This window comes from Scyliorhinus torazame, chromosome 16 (genome assembly GCF_047496885.1).
Source record: "Scyliorhinus torazame isolate Kashiwa2021f chromosome 16, sScyTor2.1, whole genome shotgun sequence".
Lineage (NCBI taxonomy): Eukaryota > Metazoa > Chordata > Chondrichthyes > Carcharhiniformes > Scyliorhinidae > Scyliorhinus > Scyliorhinus torazame.
This window is the reverse complement of record NC_092722.1, coordinates 25,220,382-25,243,212: the sequence shown is the minus strand read 5'-3', so window position 1 is coordinate 25,243,212 and position 22,831 is coordinate 25,220,382. Positions and strand designations below refer to the sequence as shown.

The window sequence follows — 22,831 nt, the reverse complement described above, 5'->3', positions numbered from 1 at the left end:
AAACACCCCCCTAGGACATCGGTTCCAGTCCTGCCCAGGTGCAGACCGTCCGGTTTGTACTGGTCCCACCTCCCCAGAACCGGTTCCAATGCCCCAAGAATTTGAATCCCTCCCTCTTGCACCATCTCTCGAGCCACGCATTCATCCTATCTATCCTGACATTCCTACTCTAACTAGCTCCTGGCACTGGTAGAAATCCTGAGATTACTACCTTTGAGGTCCTACTTTGTAGTTGAAATGAATGAAAATCGCTTATTGTCACAAGTAGGCTTCAATTAAGTTACTGTGAAAAGCCCCTAGTCGCCACATTCCGGCGCCTGTTAAGGGAGGCTGGTACGGGAATTGAACCGTGCTGCTGGCCTGCCTTGGTCTGCTTTCAAAGCCAGCGATTTAGCCCAGTGTGCTCAATGATGTTAACTCCTAACTCCCTGAATTCAGCTTGTAGGACCTCGTCCCGTTTTCTAACTATATCGTTGGTGCCTAAGTGCACCACGACAGCTGGCTGTTCACCCCCCCCTCCCCCAGAATGTCCGGCAGCCACTCTGAGACATCCTTGACCCTTGCACCAGGGAAGCAACATACCATCCTGGAGTCTCGATTGCGTCCGCAGAACTGATTTGTGTGAAGATTGAGACTGCAAATTTAAGAGTTGAGTATTGAAGGAGATATTTTTTATCAAACCAATCATAAAATAGCTTTTGTTCCCAAAAAGCAATAATTAACAAATGATAATGGAAATACAAATACTAAAACATTATAAAAATATGAAGCAAATATTTAGGCTAGATCATTTTACTTAGTGGCTATCTTTTGTAGGACCTGAACACATAATCGAAGATGACACTTATGTGTTACTAATGAAACATTGCATGAAGTCAGAAGGGTCACCATTTGGATGAGGCACGCAAATGATAATGGAATCCTGACTCAATGATGTTACAGAAAAACACCTAGAAAATGGAAAGATATTACGGAATAGTCAGCATGGATTGCAGGAGGGAATATCATGTTTCACCAAACGTACTGACAAAGTATCAGGAAGGGTAGATAAGGGCAATGTAGCGAGCCTGATAAATTTGCATTGCCGAAAAGCCTTTGATAACATACTGCAAAATAATCTTTATTAGTGTCGCAAGTAGGCTTACATTAATACATCAATGAAGTTATTGTGAAAATCTCCTAGTCTCCACATTCCTGGTGCCTGTTCGGGTACACACAGGGAGCATTCAGAATGTCCAATTCACCTAACAAGCACGTCTTTCGGGACTTGCGGGAGGAAACCGGAGCACCGGGAGGAAGCCGACGCAGATACAGGGGGAATGTGCAGACTCCACACAGACAGTGACCCAAGCCGGGAATCAAACCCGGGTCCCTGGCGCTGTAAAGCAACAGTACTAACCACTGTGCTATCATGCTGCCCCTGCATCATCTGCATAATGACTTGGGTCAGAATATGTGGAATCAGAGGTCATGGTAACTGAAGAGAGGAAGTAGAGGGATTAAGGGTAAATGGTGGGAGTAGTTTTCCTCACCGACCAATGTTGAGACCACTGCCATTCTCTATTTACCTAAATGTATTTGAACTCTGGAATTGGAAGTACAATACAAAATTTGCAGGTAACAGCAGGTTGGATGTAGTTAGAGCAAAGGAGGATTGTGATTAAAATTTAGGAAGTTTCTAGTTAACTTGTAGAATGAACATGATAATTGATAGATAAACTGCAGTGAGAAGTGAAATGATACATATTGATAAAAATGAGGACTCTCTAAAAATGTGTCTTAGTGGAGTCAAGATCGGAGAGACCACTTGGTAAAGGTGTACAAATCACGAAAGGAAGTCATACCGGTTATATCACTAGAAGTAACAGAGCTGGGTGAATCACTAAAGGTAGCAACACTGAGGTCATACTGGTCTCCATATTATAGAAAAGATATAGAGGCACTGGAGAAAGTGCAAACAACAATGATACCAGAACTGAGACCTATCAGAAAAGATTGAACAAACTGCAGCTCTTTTCTCTAGAAAAGCGAAGGCTGAAGGGAGACCTCGTAGTGGTCTTTAAACAATAAAGGCTTTGATAGGGTAGAAATAGAGAGAATATTTTCATTTGCAGGTAAGACCAGACCCCCCCCCCCCCCCAAACCTCTACTCAGCTACCCTATCCCTTCTGAAGGCACTGGTTGCTCCATAGAAGCCAGAAAACCCCTATTATTGCTGGACTTTTTAATCATCAAAGGCATCACAGCCAAATGTGATCCTGTCTACCTTTAAGTTTCTCACACCTGTACCTTCCGAATCGACCACGAGTTACCGGTCAGGCACTCTTGTTTTTTTTCCGCCCCCAATCCCTTTCCAGTTTCTTAACCCAAGACCAGCTCTTGACAGCATTTTTTGAGATCAATAAATACAACATAAACCAGAGCCAATTTTCTAAGTGGAGATAAGACTGTACACATAATCTATTCAGTCAATTATTGTCGCATTCTCGATGATTGTTGCCTTCACAACCCGGTGTAACTGCTGTTGCTTGAGGTCATGGTTTATTGCAGATAGCTTGTTTTCTCACTATTCAAAGAAGTGCAGGGGATTTTGCTTAGTGTCCTGGCCAATATTTACCACTCAACTAATGCCACCAAAAGTAAACTATATGATCATTTATCTCATTGCTGTTTGTGCAGTCTTGTGCATATATTGGCTGCTGCAATTATGTAAATTATAATTGTTATCGCTCTTAAGTCTATTTTATCGGATGTAAAGTAGTTTTGGACATCCTGCAGTGAAGAAGTGTGTAATATATGCAAGTTCCTTTTCTCTTTCATTCTTTCATTTGAAAGATGGCATCTCTGATAATGTAGCATTCCCTTGCTTTAGAAGTGCAAGTTAGATTATGTGCTCAAGCCAAGCATGTCAATCTTTCTTTACCTTTGGTAGTCGTTTATTGAACCTAGAGAAAAAGCAATGATGTTGTGATCACTCCAGTGCACAAATTATTTTTAAGCAGTGCCATATTTAGTTTCTGCACGGAAGGAGTTTTATTTTTAGTTGTGGTTGTCACACTTGGCATTGATTAAAATGATTAATTCAATGGATGTGTTGAGGTACCCTCATTGAAAATGTAAATTTAACATTATATTGGTGGTTAATGGAAATACTGTTAGACAGCTGCGTATGTTTCTATGGAACATTAAGCAAGAGAGTAAATTATCTGCAATTTTTTTATGCATGCAAAGCATGATATCAGGAAGATTTCACTCATTGGCCTGTTAAGCTTGAGTTATGTCTTTTTGCACCCAATTTTGTTTTGTTGTCTTTGGATTCACATATTTTCCAAAGTATGGTAGTCTCTTGATACCTTGCTCAGAGTCGCATTCTTCATAGGTAGTTTTGTGAGTGCCAGTCTGATATTTGAAGAGGGCATGCAGGGATAGATTGGAGCATCACAGCCAAGCCTACTCCTGTTTTCAAATGATACCTTTATACATTCACAATGAGCATGACTTTTTTTTTGTTCTTTGGAAGTGGCCATCACAGGCCAAGCAGCACTTGTTTCCAATTACCAGTTGCCGTGGGAACATTAAATGTTAACCACTTAGTATGGGACTGGAGTCATGGAAACTGGACTAGGTATGTATGGCAGGTTTGCTTTCCTGAAGGGCATTAATAAATCAGTTGGGTTTTTAAGACCGTCCAGAAGCTTTAATGGTTATTTTCCTGAACCAGCCTGTAAATTACCAATTTTATTTGAGTCCATTTTCACAACTTGCAATGGTGGGATTTGAACTGTGGTGATAGTGTAATGATAAGGCTGCTATAATTTTCAGGGTGATGAATCCTGGGCATCACCTCCTGCTTTTGCCTCCCCCAATACCATGATGTGGGGATGCCGGTGTTAGACTGGGGTGAGCACAGTAAGAAGTCTTACAACACCAGGTTAAAGTCCAACAGGTTTGTTTCGAATCACTAGCTTTCGGAGCGCTGCTCCTTCCTCAGGTGAATGAAGAGGTATCCTCTACCGAAAGCTAGTGATTTGAAACAAACATGTTGGATTTCAACCTGGTGTTGTCAGACTTCTTACCGTTCCCCAATACTAGAAGCATTGAGGTCAATCATAGCCCCCAACCCTGGCTGAGATTAGCTCAATTGGATTGAACCTGAAATCTTCCACATCTGCAATGCTCAAAATTAAATAACATGTTGAATTTGTGCAGTATCAATGGAGCTGTTCTAATAGTGCCTTTATGGTACTTCAATTATGCAGTTTTATTGTCCCATAAACATGGCAGATGAAGGCAAATTAAGAAAAAAAATATGTTTTGAGGTATCACTTTTTGTAGAACACTGTACAGTATTATAGTACTGGGACAAGTTTTTGTTATAGTTTTAGTCGCAAAAATATTTTCAAAGTTAAATTATCGGAATATTTTCTATCAATAGCAAATCTTTTGCCAGTTTCAAAGTAAATTCCTTTTGCCAATTTTTTGAAACAAGTTATCAGTGATTAGACATTTGTCAGGATCCTGCCTGTTTGTTCTTGTTCATTCCCTGTTTCTTCCCTTATTACCTCTTTCTTTTATTTTTGAATCATGGATGATTTATGGACATGTCTTTCAGGCAGCCTGCCACTTTAATTCAAGCAAAAGGAAGCAGTAGCCTGTGCCTTAAATTCAAACAGAAGATTCCAGAGGGATGTGTTGTTTTAGACTGGTGATGCCAGACTGGCTGGTGTCGGTGATGACTTGGTTTGATTTGGCTGGTGGCCAATGAATCACCCAAAAGGCTGTGCTCTGCCTGGTAACAGGTGATGATTGGACATTATCCCACTGGCATGTTTTATGAGGTTTCAGTTTGGTTTCACGTTTGATTCTGTAGCGTGGATTAAGGGGTCTAACGAGCTCTCTCCAAAAAAGATCCAACTAGTTCTCTACACAAGGCCACTGTGGGGGCTGACTCTCTCCAGAAGTTTGGGTGTCATTCTCGTGAGACTATACAGGCTTGAGGTTAGCCCACAACCTGAAAGCAAGGTTTGATGTGAAATAAAGTGCCTATACAGAAAGATATAGGCCTGAATGTGAACCTTGAGCTGAAGGCCCCTGATAGGAGCTAAAATGTCTCTCCCGAAAGCCTGCTGCTTGTAAGTACTGTATTTGCTAACCTGCGGGACCCTGAATGAATAACTCTGCAAAGAAGACTATTACCATCTGTAAATCACAGGCTTTGATCAATTCACTTGCGTTGTGACTCCGGGGCATATGGGGCTGGAATTGACCGTGCTCTTGCCCAGGGTGTCATAATACAGTCTCCTGTATAATTACTTCATGCAAATTCAGATCTTTGTACAATATTAACTGGAAATTAAACTTTTGAAAATATCCAAAATTGTTATTTGCAGTTATAAAAAATAGGTGTGGAAAGTATACTTAAATTTGATTTCATTTTTGCATCAAACTATTTAATGGTTTTCAGTGCTGAAGAGTTACTCCTATGGGGCCAACTGATAAAGTGGATTAGTCGTTTGTATTTCTGTTTAAATCAAGCTCATACTGATGGGATAAAGTCTTGCTGGTATGCTGGATGCAAGGGCCCTATGTGAAATGAATTTGAACAGTTGTAAGATAACAGCTGATGGATATGGATGTATAGTACATGATTATGCCATGTTCTGAACTATATTATCTAGAGAAAATACGGAGAAGTGCGGGGTGGCTTAATTGAGGTGGACAAGATTGAGAGGATTAGATTGAATAGACAGGAAAGACCATTTTTCTCCTAGTGGTGAGGTCACTGACCAGGGGGCACAGATTTAAGGTGATTGGTAGAAGGATTAAAGTGAACCGGAGGAAAAAGTTCTTTACCAGAGAATGGTGGGTGTCTGGAATTATCTGCCAGGTTTACTGGTGGAGGCAGAAACCCTCACCTCATTTAAAAGGTACCTGGATCTGCACCTGAGGTGCTGCAACCTGCAAGGCTACAAACCAGGTGCTGGAAGGTGAAATTAGAGAGGGCATCTAATTCTTTTTAGGCCGGCGCATGTATGATGGACTGAAAGGTTTCTTTCCGTGTTGTAACTTTCTATAGTTCGATGGATAATGCATGTGGAAATGGAAGAAAATCATGCTATGGTGGAGGTACAGAAATCTATTATGCACCTGTTTTGGGAATGCTTTATAGGACAGTATAGTGGAAAGTTTACTCTGCAACTAACGTATGTTGCCCATTACCAGATGTGCTTGGTGCTGGGTGCTGAAATGGAAAGCGTTCACAAAGTCATCAATAAAATACTGGTCAAAATTTATACAGTTAAGCAAATCGGTGTGAGAGCTCATATTACCAATAACATTTTGAGAGAGATTTTATTTTGGCATCTTGTTCTAAGAAAGTTGCTTGTTGAAAATAGGATACAACTATATAAAAGCTTATAACTTTTCAACTTTAAAGGGCTGTAGCTTCTTGAATAGCTGAGACCTGAATGATTCAAAACTTGTCGAAATATTTTAGATAAGAGGAATAGGGTAATAAATCACTGACTTTGACTTCTGATGATGTCTCAACCCACAAGAGCTTTAAACTTGCTGACAACTATTTATTGTTCTTCATAATATATAGTCCGCTTGAAAAGTTTCCTCCCTCCTTTTTAACCATGATACAGTGGAAATGCTGTAGTAGAGGTGCAGTGATTTAGATGAAAGGGTACACATTCATCATGTGGTGCTGCAGATTTTCAGCTTCTTCACCGTGGAGTAATGCAAGATTTAAAAAAAACAGTTTGCCAGGAAATACACTATACAAGATAATCGATACCTGGAAGTGATATACAAGGCGGTAATTTAATGGTGAGATTCAGTAATTGTTTATAATAGTAATCTGAACTACGAGATTAAATTACTGCATCAAAACCTCCTGGATGGCTCAGGTGGTAAAGTTAGCATGTAACTGAGCCATCACGGGCAGAAGGTCAGAGGTTTAATTCCTGGCCTGTGCTGAGCTAGCTGATGTCAGTTGTAATGTCAGTTGACGTGATATAATTGGCCTCCTAGCCCCTGACCTAAAACTGCAAAATCAGCCATTGTTTCTGTTTCAGATTCCTATTTATTGATTCCTGCTAGTAAGAGCATGTGTGGAAAAAGGCAATGACAAAATTGCGTTTTTGTTTTGTGTTGCCCATGTAGAACATAGAACATTACAGCGCAGTACAGGCCCTTCGGCCCTCGATGTTGCGCTGACCTGTGAAACCACTCTAAAGCCCATCTACACTATTCCCTTATCGTCCATAAGTCTATCCAATGACCATTTGAATGCCCTTAGTGTTGGCGAGTCCACTACTGTTGCAGGCAGGGCATTCCACGCCCTTACTACTCTCTGAGAACCTTCTTCTCTCTAACGAAAACAGCCTCAAATCCCTCAGCCTTTCCTCATAAGATCTTCCCTCCATACCAGGCAACATTCTGGTAAATCTCCTCTGCACCCTTTCCAATGCTTCCACATCCTTCCTATAATGCAGCGACCAGAATTGCACGCAATACTCCAAATGCGGCCGCAACAGAGTTTTGTACAGCTGCAACATGACCTCATGGCTCCAAAACTCAATCCCTCTACCAATAAAAGCTAACACATCATACGCCTTCTTAACAACCCTCTCAACCTGGATAGCAACTTTCAGGGATCTATGTACATGGACACCGAGATCTCTCTGCTCATTCACACTGCCAAGAATCTTACCATTAGGCGAGTATTCTGCCTTCCTGTTATTCCTTCCAAAATGAATCTCCTCACACTTTTCTGCATTAAACTCCATTTGCCACCTTTCAGCCCAGCGCTGCAGCTTATCCATGTCCCTCTGTAACTTATAACATCCTTCCACACTGTCCACAACTCCACCGACTTTAGTATCATCTGCAAATTTACTCACCCATCCTTCTACGCTCTCCTCCAGGTCATTTATAAAAATGACAAACAGCAGTGGTCCCAAAACAGATCCTTGTGGTACACCACTAGTAACTGGACTCCAGTCTGAACATTTCCCATCAACCACCACCCTTTGTCTTCTTCCAGCTAGCCAATTTCTGATCCAAACTGCTAAATCACCATGAATCCCATGCCTCCGTATTTTCTGCAGTAGCCTAACGTGGGGAACCTTATCAAACGCTTTACTGAAATCCATATACACCACATCAACTGCTTTATCCTCATCCACCTGTTTGGCCACCTTCTCAAAGAACTCTAAGGTTTGTGAGGCACGACCTACCCTTCACAAAACCGTGTTGACTATCTCTAATCAAATTATTCCTTTCCAGATGATTATACATCCTATCTCTTATAAACCTTTCCAAGATTTTGCCCACAACAGAGGTAAGGCTCACTGGTCTGTAGTTACCGGGATTGTCTCTACTCCCCTTCTGGAACAAGGGGACAACATTTGCTATCCTCCAGTCTTCTGGCACTATTCCTGTAGACAAAGATGACTTAAAGATCAAAGCCAAAGGCTCAGCAATCTCCTCCCTAGCTTCCCAGAGAATCCTAGGATAAATCCCATCCGGTCCAGGGGACTTATCTATTTTCACACTTTCCAGAATTGCTAACACCTCCTCCTTATGAACCTCAAGCCCTTCTAGTCTAGTAGCCTGAATCTCAGTATTCTCCTCGACAACATTGTCTTTTTCCTGTGTGAATACTGACGAAAAATATTCATTTAGCAACTCTCCTATCTCCTCGGACTCCAAGCACAACTTCCCACTGCTGTCCTTGACTGGCCCTACTCTTACCCTAGTCATTCGTTTATTCCTGACATATCTATAGAAAGCTTTCGGGTTATCCTTGATCCTACCTGCCAAAGACTTCTCATGTCCCCTCCTGGCTCTTCTTAGCTCTCTCTTTAGGTCCTTCCTAGCTAACTTGTAACTCTTGAGCGCCCTAACTGAACCTTCATGTCTCATCTTTCCATAAGCCTCCTTCTTCCTCTTGACAAGTGTTTCAACTGCTTTAGTAAACCACGGTCCCCTTGCTCGACCATTTCCTCCCTGCCTGACAGGTACATACTTATCAAGGACACGCAGTAGCTGTTCCTTGAACAAGCTCCACATTTACATTGTGCCCATCCCCTGCAGTTTTCCTCTCCATCCGATGCATCCTAAGTCTTGCCTCATCGCATCATAATTGCCTTTCCCCCAGGTATAACTCTTGCCCTGCGGTATATACCTATCCCTTTCCATCACTAAAATAACGTAATCGAATTGTGGTCACTATCACCAAAGTGCTCACCTACCTCCAAATCTAACACCTGTCCTGGTTCATTACCCAGTACCAAATCCAATATGGCCTCGCCTCTCATTGGCCTATCTACATACTGTGTCAGAAAACCATCCTGCACACATTGGACAAAAACAAACCCATCTAAAGTACTCGAACTATAGCGTTTCCAGTCAATATTTGGAAAGTTAAAGTCCCCCATAACAACTACCCTTTTGCTTTCGCTCCTATCCCGAATCATCTTTGCAATCCTTTCCTCTACATCTCTGGAACTTTTCGGAGGCCTTTAGAAAACCCCTAACAAGGTGACCTCTCCTTTCCTGTTTCTAACCTCAGCCCATACTACCTCAGTAGACGTGTCCTCATCAAACGTCCTTACTGCACCGTAATACTGTCCTTGACTAACAATGCCACCCCTCCCCTCTTTTACCACCTTCCCTGAGCTGACTGAAATATCTAAACCCCGGCACCTGCAACAACCATTCCTGTCCCTGCTCTATCCATGTCTCCGAAATGGCCACAACATCGAAGTCCCAGGTACCAACCCATGCCGCAAGTTCACCCACCTTATTCCGGATGCTCCTGGCATTGAAGAAGACACACTTTAAACCACCTTTCTGCCTGCCGGTACACTCCTGCAACTTTGAAACTTTACTCATGACCTCACTACTCTCAACCTCCTGTATACTGGACCTACAATTCAGGTTCCCAAGCCCCTGCTGAACTAGTTTAAACTCTCCCGAAGAGCATTAGCAAATTTCTCCCCCAGGATATTGGTACCCCTCTGGTCCAGGTGTAGACCATCCCGTTTGTAGAGGTCCCACTGACCCCAGAATGTGCCCCAATTATCCAGAGATCTGAAACCCTCCCTCCTGCACCACCCCTGTAGCCACATGTTCAACTCCTCTCTCTCCCTATTCCTCGTCTCGCTATCACGTGGCACAGGTAACAACCCAGAGATAATAACTCTGTTTGTCCAAGATCTAAGTTTCCACCCTAGCTCCCTGAATTCCTGCCTTACATCTCTACCCCTTTTCCTACCTATGTCGTTGGTACCTATGTGGACCATGACTTGGGGCTGCACCCCCTCCCCCTTAAGGATCCCGAAAACACGATCCGAAACATCATGCACCCTGGCACCTGTGAGGCAACACACCAACCGTGAGTCTCTCTCGTTCCCACAGAATCTCCTATCTATCCCCCTAACTATGGAGTCTCCAATGACTAATGCTCCACTCCTCTCTCCTCCCCCCCCCCCCCTTCTGAGAAACAGGGGCAGACTCTGTGCCAGAGACCTGTACCCCATGGCTTACCCCTGGTAAGCCCCCCCCCCCCCCCCCCAAACCGTATCCAAAGCGGTATACTTGTTACTAAGGGGAACTAAGGGGATCCCTGTACTGCCTGCTTCCTCCCAGCCCCTCTCACTGTTACCCATCTATCTTTATTCTTCGGAGTAACTACATCCCTGAAGCTTCTATCTATGACCACCTCTGCCTCCCGAATGATCCGAAGTTCATCCAGCTCCAGTTCCCTCACACGGTTTCTGAGGAGCTGGGGATGGGTGCACTTCCCACAGACGAGATCAACAGGGACACTGACGGCGTCCCTCACCTCAAACATTCTGCAGGAGGAACATTACACTACCTTCCCTGCCATCCCCTCTAGATTTAAAAAAAAGAAAAAGAAAGAAAGAGCTTACCTGTTATTCACTCCCCTTCTCAGTAAGCACTCACTCAGCAACCTCTGCGCCCCGCACGATAACACCTGAGGGAGAATAAAAGAAAAACTACTTACCGGTTACCAGCCAGTCCCTTACCTGCAGGCTGTGACGTCACGGTTCAACTTCTTTCGACTTCTACCTGCCCTCAAGCCTTTCTTTTGATCTTTACAGCGGTTGTTGTTTTTTTGGTTAGAAGAGCGGGTACGGAGGAAACACTGACAAAGTGTTTCGGGTTTAAGTGTCACTTGACAACAGCTCCTCCACAAATCACCTTCAAGTTAGGGTGAGCACACGGACGTATGCAAATTTACCCCGCAACAGCCAATCAGCAACTCCGCTCTACTGCCCTCTGCTGGATGTGGTCTAATAGTTTTAAATGTTATCACCTAGGCTCGTGTGTGAAGAATTATTCTAGTTACTGTACTTGTGTCTGTTGATTTGTAGCCCAATAATGAATCAGTGACTTAATGGAAAGAGAAAGAAGACCCTATTGAGATAACCTTTCAATTTTCTTAAATGTTGTAATATTTATATAGTGGCAATTTTATGAGTAAGTTACAAGGTGGTATTTAGTAATATCAGTATGATGGTCCCTGCACTTGATGTCATAATGATTAAAGCCTCCTGAATGAATGGGTAAACTTCAAATAATATCATTGCAATCATTACAAAGTTATAATTTTGTCATTGATTACTGGAAAACTCTAGCAACAATACTTGTTTTAAAATAAGCCAAACTGAAGGGTCAAGGCACCAACATTTAGAACACCACCAGGGTTGTAAAATTGAAGATTAATTGAATCGGGAAATATAGAGGGAGTAAGAGACAATTTAAAAAATGTTTTGGCAACCATCCCAGGACACTGGAACATCCTTGAGAGACTTCCTGTCTATGCTGTTATTTTCACAGGTGATCCAAGATCTACAGTATCTGCTATTGTGTAATTATTTAACAGCGATTTCTTAATAGATGAAGTGCTAGGTGTTTATGCAGAACTTTGATTTGTGAGAGACCTTTTATTTGTGACAAGAAAACGGAAAAGTTTTATTACAGCTCCGAAGTTAAATACTAATCATAATGATTGTCTACCCAGAATTCATTGTATTAACTGGAGGGTATTCCCCAGATGGTGGAAATAGCACAGCAGTACAAACCAGCTTTTTGAACACTGCAATGCAGAATTAGAACAGCAGAGATGAGTGTTTCTAGGTTTCCACAAAAAAATCATAGAATACACATAGAACATAGAAAAATACAGCACAGAACAGGCCCTTTGGCCCACGATGTTGTGCCGAACCTTTGTCCTAGATTAATCATAGATTATCATTGAATTTACAGTGCAGAAGGAGGCCATTCGGCCCATTTGAGTCTGCACTGGCTCTTGGAAAGAGCACCCTACCCATAGTCAACACCTCCACCCAACACTAAGGGCAATTTTAGACACTAAGGGCAATTTATCATGGCCAATCCACCTAACCTGCACATTTTTGGACTGTGGGAGGAAACCGGAGCACCCGGAGGAAACCCACGCAGACACGGGGAGGATGTGCAGACTCCGCACAGACAGTGACCCAAGCCAGAATCGAACCTGGGACCTTGGATCTGTGAAGCAATTGTGCTATCCACAATGCTACCGTGCAGCCCTTAAGAACAAATAAATCTACACTATATCATTTTACCGTAATCCATGTACCTATCCAATAGCTGCTTGAAGGTCCCTAATGTTTCTGACTCAACTACTTCCACAGGGAGTGCATTCCATGCCCCCACTACTCTCTGGGTAAAGAACCTACCTCTGACATCCCCCCCCTATATCTTCCACCATTCACCTTAAATTTATGTCCCCTTGTAATGGTTTGTTCCACCCAGGGAAAAAGTCTCTGACTGTCTACTCTATCTATTGCCCTGATCATCTTATAAACCTCTATCAAGTCGCCCCTCATCCGTCTCTGTTCTAATGAGAAAAGGCCTAGCACCCTCAACCTTTCCTCGTAAGACCTACTCTCCATTTCAGGCAACATCCTGGTAAATCTCCTTTGCACCTTTTCCAAAGCTTCCACATCCTTCCTAAAATGAGGCGACCAGAACTGTACACAATACTCCAAATGTGGCCTTACCAAAGTTTTGTACAGCTGCATCATCACCTCATGGCTCTTAAATGCAATCCCTCTGTTAATGAACGCTAGCACACCATAGGCCTTCTTCACAGCTCTATCCACTTGAGTGGCAACTTTCAAAGATGTATGAACATAGACCCCAAGATCTCTCTGCTCCCCCACATTGCCAAGAACTCTACCGTTAACCCTGTATTCCGCATTCATATTTGTCCTTCCAAAATGGACAACCTCACACTTTTCAGGGTTAAACTCCATCTGCCACTTCTCAGCCCAGCTCTGCATCCTATCTATGTCTCTTTGCAGCCGACAACAGCCCTCCTTACTATCCACAACTCCACCAATCTTCGTACCGTCTGCAAATTTACTGACCCACCCTTCAACTCCCTCATCCAAGTCATAAATGAAAATCACAAACAGCAGAGGACCCAGAACTGATCCCTGCAGTACGCCACTGGTAACTGGGATCCAGGCTGAATATTTGCCATCCACCACCACCCTCTGACTTCTATCGGTTAGCCAGTTCGTCATCCAACTGGCCAAATTTCCCACTATCCCATGCCTCCTTACTTTCTGCAGAAGCCTACCATGGGGAACCTTATCAAATGCCTTACTAAAATCCATGTACATTACATCCACTGCTTTACCTTCATCCACATGCTTGGTCACCTCCTCAAAGAATTCAATAAGACTTGTAAGGCAAGACCTACCCTTCATAAATCTGTGCTGACTATCCCTAATCAAGCAGTGTCTTTCCAGATGCTCAGAAATCCTATCCTTCAGTACCCTTTCCATGACTTTGCCTACCACCGAAGTAAGACTAACTGGCCTGTAATTCCCAGGGTTATCCCTAGTCCCTTTTTTGAACAGGGGCATGACATTCGCCACTCTCCAATCCCCTGGTACCACCCCTGTTGACAGTGAGGACGAAAAGATCATTGCCAACGGCTCTGCAATTTCATCTCTTGCTTCCCATAGAATCCTTGGATATATCCCGTCAGGCCCGGGGGACTTGTCTATCCTCAAGTTTTTCAAAATGCCCAACACATCTTCCTTCCTAACAAGTATTTCCTCGAGCTTACCAATCTGCTTCACACTGTCCTCTCCAACAATATGGCCCCTCTCATTTGTAAATACAGAAGAAAAGTACTCGTTCAAGACATGGTGCAGAAGGAAGCCACTTGACCCATCAAGTCTGCACCCAGGCTCACCCCCTCCCCTGTAACCTCACCCAACCAGTGGACACTAAGGGCAATTTATCAATGCCAATCCACCTAACTTGCATATCTTTGGACTGTGGGAGGAAACCAGAGCACCCGGAGTAAACCCACACAGACATGGGGAGAATGTGTAGACTCCACAAATACACTTACCCAAGGTCTGGGCCCCAGGCACTAGGAGGCAGCAGTACTAACCACTGTGTCGCCCTTATGAGAATAACATCTGAAAATGAAATCCATAAATTTGTACTGTTGTGTAATTTTCATTTTGGATTGGAAAATACAGTAACTACTCTCTGCCTGGAGTCAAAATTTGGTTAAATATGTTTAAAATGTGAAAAGGACCATGGATAAACAATGTGTGCAATGTTCTGTGATACTGTACAATATAGAACAGAATTTGACTTCTGGTCTGTTTTTGAGTTCATTGGCCACATCCAGAAGTACAGATGCTACAATTGACCTCCGTACCTCTCGGATTAGGAAGTCAAAAACTGAATAGTGACAGTGTGGCTCTGAGGCAGAGCAGACGGGGAGAAGTTGCTGAACACTGGTGGGTCTGGTGGCCTGAAGTGCATATGTTTTAATGCAAGGAGCATTACGGGTAAGGCAGATGAACTTAGAGCTTGGATTAGTACTTGGAACTATGATGTTGTGGCCATTACAGAGACCTGGTTGAGGGAAGGGCAGGATTGGCAGCTAAACGTTCCAGGATTTAGATGTTTCAGGCGGGATAGAGGGGGATGTAAAAGGGGAGGTGGAGTTGCGCTACTTGTTCGGGAGAATATCACAGCTGTACTGCGAGAGGACACCTCAGAGGGCAGTGAGGCTATATGGGTAGAGATCAGGAATAAGAAGGGTGCAGTCACAATGTTGGGGGTATACTACAGGCCTCCCAACAGCCAGCGGGAGATAGAGGAGCAGATAGGTAGACAGATTTTGGAAAAGAGTAAAAACAACAGGGTTGTGGTGATGGGAGACTTCATCTTCCCCAATATTGACTGGGACTCACTTAGTGCCAGGGGCTTAGACGGGGCGGAGTTTGTAAGGAGCATCCAGGAGGGCTTCTTAAAACAATATGTAGACAGTCCAACTAGGGAAGGGGCGGTACTGGACCTGGTATTGGGGAATGAGCCCGGCCAGGTGGTAGATGTTTCAGTAGGGGAGCATTTCGGTAACAGTGACCACAATTCAGTAAGTTTTAAAGTATTGGTGGACAAGGATAAGAGTGGTCCGAGGATGAATGTGCTAAATTGGGGGAAGGCTAATTATAACAATATTAGGCGGGAACTAAAGAACATAGATTGGGGGCGGATGTTTGAGGGCAAATCAACATCTGACATGTGGGAGGCTTTCAAGTGGCAGTCGAAAGGAATACAGGACCGGCATGTTCCTGTGAGGAAGAAAGATAAATACGGCAATTTTCGGGAACCTTGGATGACGAGTGATATTGTAGGCCTCGTCAAAAAGAAAAAGGAGGCATTTGTCAGGGCTAAAAGGCTGGGAACAGACAAAGCCTGCGTGGAATATAAGGAAAGTAGGAAGGAACTTAAGCAAGGAGTCAGGAGGGCTAGAAGGGGTCACGAAAAGTCATTGGCAAATAGGGTTAAGGAAAATCCCAAGGCTTTTTACACGTACATAAAAAGCAAGAGGGTAGCCAGGGAAAGGGTTGGCCCACTGAAGGATAGGCAAGGGAATCTATGTGTGGAGCCAGAGGAAATGGGCGAGGTACTAAATGAATACTTTGCATCAGTATTCACCAAAGAGAAGGAATTGGTAGATGTTGAGTCTGGAGAAGGGGGTGTAGATAGCCTGGGTCACATTGTGATCCAAAAAGACGAGGTGTTGGGTGTCTTAAAAAATATTAAGGTAGATAAGTCCCCAGGGCCTGATGGGATCTACCCCAGAATACTGAAGGAGGCTGGAGAGGAAATTGCTGAGGCCTTGACAGAAATCTTTGGATCCTCGCTGTCTTCAGGGGATGTCCCGGAGGACTGGAGAATAGCCAATGTTGTTCCTCTGTTTAAGAATGGTAGCAAGGATAATCCCAGGAACTACAGGCCGGTGAACCTTACTTCAGTGGTAGGGAAATTACTGGAGAGAATTCTTCGAGACAGGATCTACTCCCATTTGGAAGCAAATGGACGTATTAATGAGAGGCAGCACGGTTTTGTGAAGGGGAGGTCGTGTCTCACTAACTTGATAGAGTTTTTCGAGGAGGTCACTAAGATGATTGATGCAGGTAGGGCAGTAGATGTTGTCTATATGGACTTCAGTAAGGCCTTTGACAAGTTCCCTCATGGTAGACTAGTACAAAAGGTGAAGTCACACAGAATCAGGGGTGAGCTGGCAAGGTGGATACAGAACTGGCTAGGCCATAGAAGGCAGAGAGTAGCAATGGAGGGATGCTTTTCTAATTGGAGGGCTGTGACCAGTGGTGTTCCACAGGGATCAGTGCTGGGACCTTTGCTCTTTGTAGTATATATAAATGATTTGGAGGAAAATGTAACTGGTCTGATTAGTAAGTTTGCAGACGACACAAAGGTTGGTGGAATTGCGGATAGCGATGAGGACTGTCGGAGGATACAGCAGGATTTAGATTGTCTGGAGACTTGGGCGGAGAGATGGCAGATGGAGTTTAATCCGGACAAATGTGAGGTAATGCATTTTGGAAGGTCTAATGCAGGTAGGGAATATACAGTGAATGGTAGAACCCTCAAGAGTATTGAAAGTCAAAGAGATCTAGGAGTACAGGTCCACAGGTCATTGAAAGGGGCAACACAGGTGGAGAAGGTAGTCAAGAAGGCATACGGCATGCTTGCCTTCATTGGCCGGGGCATTGTGTATAAGAATTGGCAAGTCATGTTGCAGCTGTATAGAACCTTAGTTAGGCCACACTTGGAGTATAGTGTTCAATTCTGGGCGCCACACTACCAGAAGGATGTGGAGGCTTTAGAGAGGGTGCAGAAGAGATTTACCAGAATGTTGCCTGGTATGGAGGGCATTAGCTATGAGGAGCGATTGAATAAACTCGGTTTGTTCTCACTGGAACGAAGGAGGTTGAGGGGAGACCTGATAGAGGTATATAAAATTATGAGGGGCATAGACAGAGTGGATAGTCAGAGGCTTTTCCCCAGGGTAGAGGGGTCAATTACTAGGGGGCATAGGTTTAAGGTGAGAGGGGCAAGGTTTAGAGTAGATGTACGAGGCAAGTTTTTTATGCAGAGGGTAGTGGGTGCCTGGAACTCGCTACCGGAGGAGGTAGTGGAAGCAGGGACGATAGGGACATTTAAGGGGCATCTTGACAAATATATGAATAGGATGGGAATAGAAGGATACGGACCCAGGAAGTGTAGAAGATTGTAGTTTAGTCGGGCAACATGGTCGGCACGGGCTTGGAGGGCCGAAGGGCCTGTTCCTGTGCTGTACATTTTTTTGTTCTTTGTTTGATTGGGACTTGTGTTTTTGAACACTATCTAATAACCTCTTCTGATAAAATGCACGACAGGCTCAGGTTTGGCTGTGATGCTTGCATTGTTTGAATAGCTTACTGAGATAGGTTTCAGGACTTGCTGTCTAGGTTTGTTCGAAAGGAAGGCTACTTCAGTGAAGTGATCAAAGGCGCCTGGCACAAAACTCAGCAAGAGTTAGCACCATCAGTAGAAGAAAGAAAAATATTTGCATTTACTTTTTAATTTTTTTTCCAATTAAGGGGCAATTTAGCGTGGCCCGTCTACCTACCCTGCACATCTTTGGGTTGTGGGGGTGAGACCCACATAGACACGTGGAGAATGTGCAAACCTCACACACGCACGATCTGGGGCAGGATCGAACCCAGGTCCTCGGCGTGGTGAGGCAGCAGTGCTAACCACTGCGCCACCGCACCGCCCCTAAATATTTGCATTTGCATGCTGAACCTTTTTCATTTCAAAGTCCTCACATCCAATGTAATACTTTTATTTTGAAATGTAGTCACTGGTGGTTGAGTTTTCCGGCAACAACTTCTGCACAGCGAGGCTTCACCATCAGCAGTCAGTGAGAAGTTTACAGTAAAGTGACTGAGTGATGTGGCCAGCTCACAGGGAGAACTCAACTGCTCTTTTCCGAATAGTGTGAGGAATGTTAGCGCACGTGAGAGGATAGTCGGGTCCTTGGTTTAATATCTCATTTGAAAGATGGCACCTTTGACAGCACAGCATTCCTTCAGGACTCCACTGCTGTTAGTCTACATTACATGGTCAAATGTTGAGTCAGATTTGCATATGCTATGATAATATCACTAAGCCGAGGCTGACATTTAGGATGTCAGAAACTTAGGTCGTTGGGATGGGAAGAAAAAAAATGTAACTATGCCCTTTTTTATTCAAACATTTATTTAAAGGAAAGAATAAGTTGTATTAAAACTCGAAGAACTGAGACAAATACTTCATATTTGAATTACACATATCTTGATATTTCTTCCTCAGATGTTTAAAATTTATTACTGACCTCTTTCTACCATAAAGTTTTTAACTTGTAGCTGTTATTCTTAATGTTGCATTGATCCATCAATCAGTAATTCAAACCATTTCACTTAATTTCAGATGATCATGGGAACAGCAATGGCAGTCATGTGAAAATATTTTTGCCCAAGAAGTTACTCGAATGTCTACCGAAATGTTCTGCTTTACCAAAGGAAAGACACCGCTGGAACACAAATGAGGTACTGTGAAGTGTTTGTTTCTACTGACTCTGCCTGATTGTAAGTGGCCTGGTAATTTTTCAGGAACTGTCTCTCCAGCTGGAAGCTTTGCTTCAGATCGAGTAGTTGTTTTTTTGTCAGAATGGCAGGTGAAAGAACATGTATCTAAACCAGTGGTTTGATTTCTCAAAGAGATGCAAAAATGTAAGAAGTTTGGATGTGAGCAGGGAGGTTTAACAGGTGGAAACACCAGTGCAATATTACCGGAGCTCAACTAATCAAGGTCTGAACATGCACACCCAATCATCCATAACTGCAAGTGCAGGCAATGTGTTTGTATGATGTGCTAATGATCGTTCACTGTTTATCAAGAAGTGTACAAGAATGGCTCTGGATGATGAGCAAGTGGTTTGTCTACCCTGAACAAATCTCTTCTTTCCTCTGCTTCAGTGACCTGGCTGCTACTCTGTCGTGAAAAATACTTTGAATCAGTGTTCCACAATGTTGTCTGAATGTACAGAATGTGACCTTCAAAAGTTATCACAGTTTTCTGAAGGCTTTTATTTGTGGATGTTTTATAAATACAGTGCCCAGTTCCTTAGATTGAGATGATGTGCTGGCATTTCAATTTAGGCTGTCCTGCTTTTAGTTCCAAAGCACTGTTTTCTGGAGTTTTCCCACCAGCATGTAGTTGCTTGTATGAAAGACGGCTGCATCAGCAAAAGTCCCTCAGGTTCTCTGAATAATCCCTGATGGCTCTTGGACTAGATGCAAACCTCACAGGTTCTGTCACATTGGACAGAGTTTTAGGGTGTTCCTGTTGGAGTCAGTTGGTTGCAGCTCTTAGTGATTTTCTTGCAAAGTAGGAATGGATTTCTGAAGTATCTGTAGCTGTAGTTTGTTCTTGCAATGCAATTTCTTGGGGTTCTGTGAAGATCTGATAACTGACAATTTTTAAAGTGCAAGATTCTTTTATGTTGGTAACTGAATCAAGCCTGAAAAAAATAGGGAGAGGTGGAATATCTTTATACTGAATGATATTGATTATCACAAGCACACATGCACTTGATAAATGTTAAAGAACTGTAACTTTCATGAGGATCATCTAATTTTTATTGATATGTGTACATTTTTCTATGCATTTATGATTGCGAATGAAACCTGCTTTTCAGGAATAGCACTGGCTGGTGAGGAATTCATGCTGTTTTTTAAAAAAAGTGGTGTCAAATTAAAGCAGCAGTTATCTTAATAACTGGTTGCTGTAAGTGTTAGAATTTGATTATAAAAGTACTGCAAGTTCATCTATCCTTGGATTGATTTTATAGTTTGTAGCCATGGTATTAGCAAAACTTTTATATATCTTTTTTAAAAAATTGTAGCACATGGCGCGATTTTAAAATATTTTTCAGCATCACCCCCGTCCCAACAACTGATAGTTACTAACTCTCTAAAGAACACAAAAGGCCGTCATCTTTTGTAGAACCCCTCAATTGCACTTTTTAACGTGTATTTAACTTTCTGAAGATGGAAGAACTCCATGAGATCCCCAGCACTGGGTGGAGAATCTGACCTCCAATCCAACAGAACCCGCCTGCTCGCGATCAACGAGGCGAAGGCTAAGACATCCACCCCCGCACCCATCTGCAACATCCCAAATATGGCCACTAGGGGACTGGCCCCTCCCACAGCGCTCACACTTAACTTCCACCTCCTCAAACAACCGACTCAGCTTAGCCCTATACCCCCTCAAACAACCGACTCAACTTAACGCTGGTTAAGTGTGCCCAGTGTACCACCTTCAACTGTATCAACCCTAGTCTCGCACACGACGAAGTGGTGTTCACCATACGCAAGGCCTCACACCATACCACCTCCTCTAATAACACCCCCAGCTCCTCCTCTTGCTTAACCTTAATCCCCATCAGGGATAGAGTAGTCTCCACCATTATCCTCCCATAAATTCCCAAAGTACTCCCCTCTTCCCGGGATCGTCAAAATCCTTTCCAATGGTGAGGATGGCAGCACTACCGGAAATGACGGGACAACCTTTCTTGCAAAGTCTTGCAAAGTCCCTCCCCTGCAGATATCTAAAGCTTTCTGCCTGCGGAAACCCAACTTCTCTGACAGCTCCTCCAAGCTCAGAAACCCACACTGTCCAAAAACAAGTCCCCCATCCACCCTCTTATCCGCCCAGTCCCAAAACCTGGCATCCAGTCTTGCCGGCTCAAACATATGAACATCACGATTCGTGTTTGCTTCGGCATACTACCTAATTTAAAATGCTGCCAAAATTGATGCCAGATTTTCAGCACTGCAACCGCCACCAGATTACCTGAATACTTCCCTGGAGAAAAATGCAGCGAGTCTGTTGCCAGCGACTGCAGCCCCGTCCTCTTGCGTCAGCCCGACTCCACCCTCACCCACATTGCTTCTGGTCACCACACTAACACAACATTCACCACCCAATAGTAGTAGATCAAACTCTGTGACGCCAAATCCCCTAACTGCTGGTTCCTTTGCAAAACCATTTGATGAATCCTAGCAACTGTACCCGCCCAAATAAAGGAAGAAATTGGCCTCTCCACCCCCGCAAAAAAATACTGTTGGCAAAAAAACACAAGTGTTGGAATGGGAACAGAAACGTGGCAAAATATAAATCTTCAGAGACTGCACTTGGCCTGCCAAGGACAGAGGGAGGCTATCCCATCTCTGTAGGTCCGCCTTAACCCTATCCACCAGGCTTGTAAAGTTCAACTTACGAAGCTGAGCCCAATCCTGCACTACCTGCACCCCTATTTACCTAAAACGAGTGCCCACCAAACGAAACAGCAACACGCCCAAATTAGCTCCTTTCTCGGGCGGCAACGCAGATTAGAGCGGGGAATTAGTCTAGTTCTCTTATGCAGCTGAAAATACTTTGAGCTCATATTATCATGCAAGCACTAGCCTTGGGTTCCTTGTATAACAATCTCACTCATGACGCAATCTTGGGCCCAATCCCAAACCGTTCCAAAACGGCAACGTATACTTCTACTCAACCCTATCAAAGACTCTTTCTGCATCCAGCGCCACAATGACCCCCTCTAGCGGGGATAGGATCACATTCAACAGACGTTTGATTCAACCTGTTTGATTCTCTCCCAAGAATTCCCCGCTGGGTCGCTGTCTGTGCGGAGTCTGTACGTTCTCCCCGTGTCTGCGTGGGTTTCCTCCCACAGTCCAAAGATGTGCAGGTTAGGTGGATTGGCCATGCTAAATAGCCCTTAGTGTCCAAAAAGGTTAGATGGGGTTATTGGGTTACGGGATAGGGTGGAAGTGAGGGTTTAAGTGGGTTGGTGCAGACACGATGGGCCGAATGGCCTCCTTCTGCACTATATGTTCTATGTTCTAATACACGGGAGGCACTCCTCCAATCTGAGTGGCAGCATCTTTGCATCAACGTTCAGTAATAAAATCGGCCAATACCACCCGCAATTTACTGGGTCATAGAATCATAGAATTTGGCCCATCGAGTCAGCATCGGCCCTTGGAAAGAGCACCCCACCCAAGCCCATGCTGCCACACCATCCTCGCAACCCAGTAACCCCACCCAAGCCTTTTGGAGACTAAGGGAAATTTATCATGGCCAATCCACTTAACCTGCATATCTTTGGACTGTGGGAGGAAACCGGAGCACCCAGAGGAAACTCACGCAGACACTGGGAGAACGTGCAGACTCTGCACAGACAGTGACCCAAGCCTGGAATCGAACCTGGGACCCTGGAGTTGTGAAGCAACTGTGCTAACCACTGTGCTACCATGCTGCCCCTTCTCCTTCAGACGGAATGAGATAGATGCCCGCATCATCATCT

At 43.8% G+C, this 22,831-nt stretch overlaps 1 long non-coding RNA gene across 1 annotated transcript in view; it reads left to right on the top strand.

Moving 5' to 3' along the window:
* Positions 1-22,831, top strand: part of LOC140392632 (uncharacterized) — a 147,704-nt gene that overhangs the window by 55,889 nt on the left and 68,984 nt on the right. The window contains exon 2 of the long non-coding RNA XR_011935404.1: positions 18,883-19,001. This is a non-coding gene — a long non-coding RNA (uncharacterized lncRNA). The remainder of the gene's footprint in view (positions 1-18,882; positions 19,002-22,831) is intronic.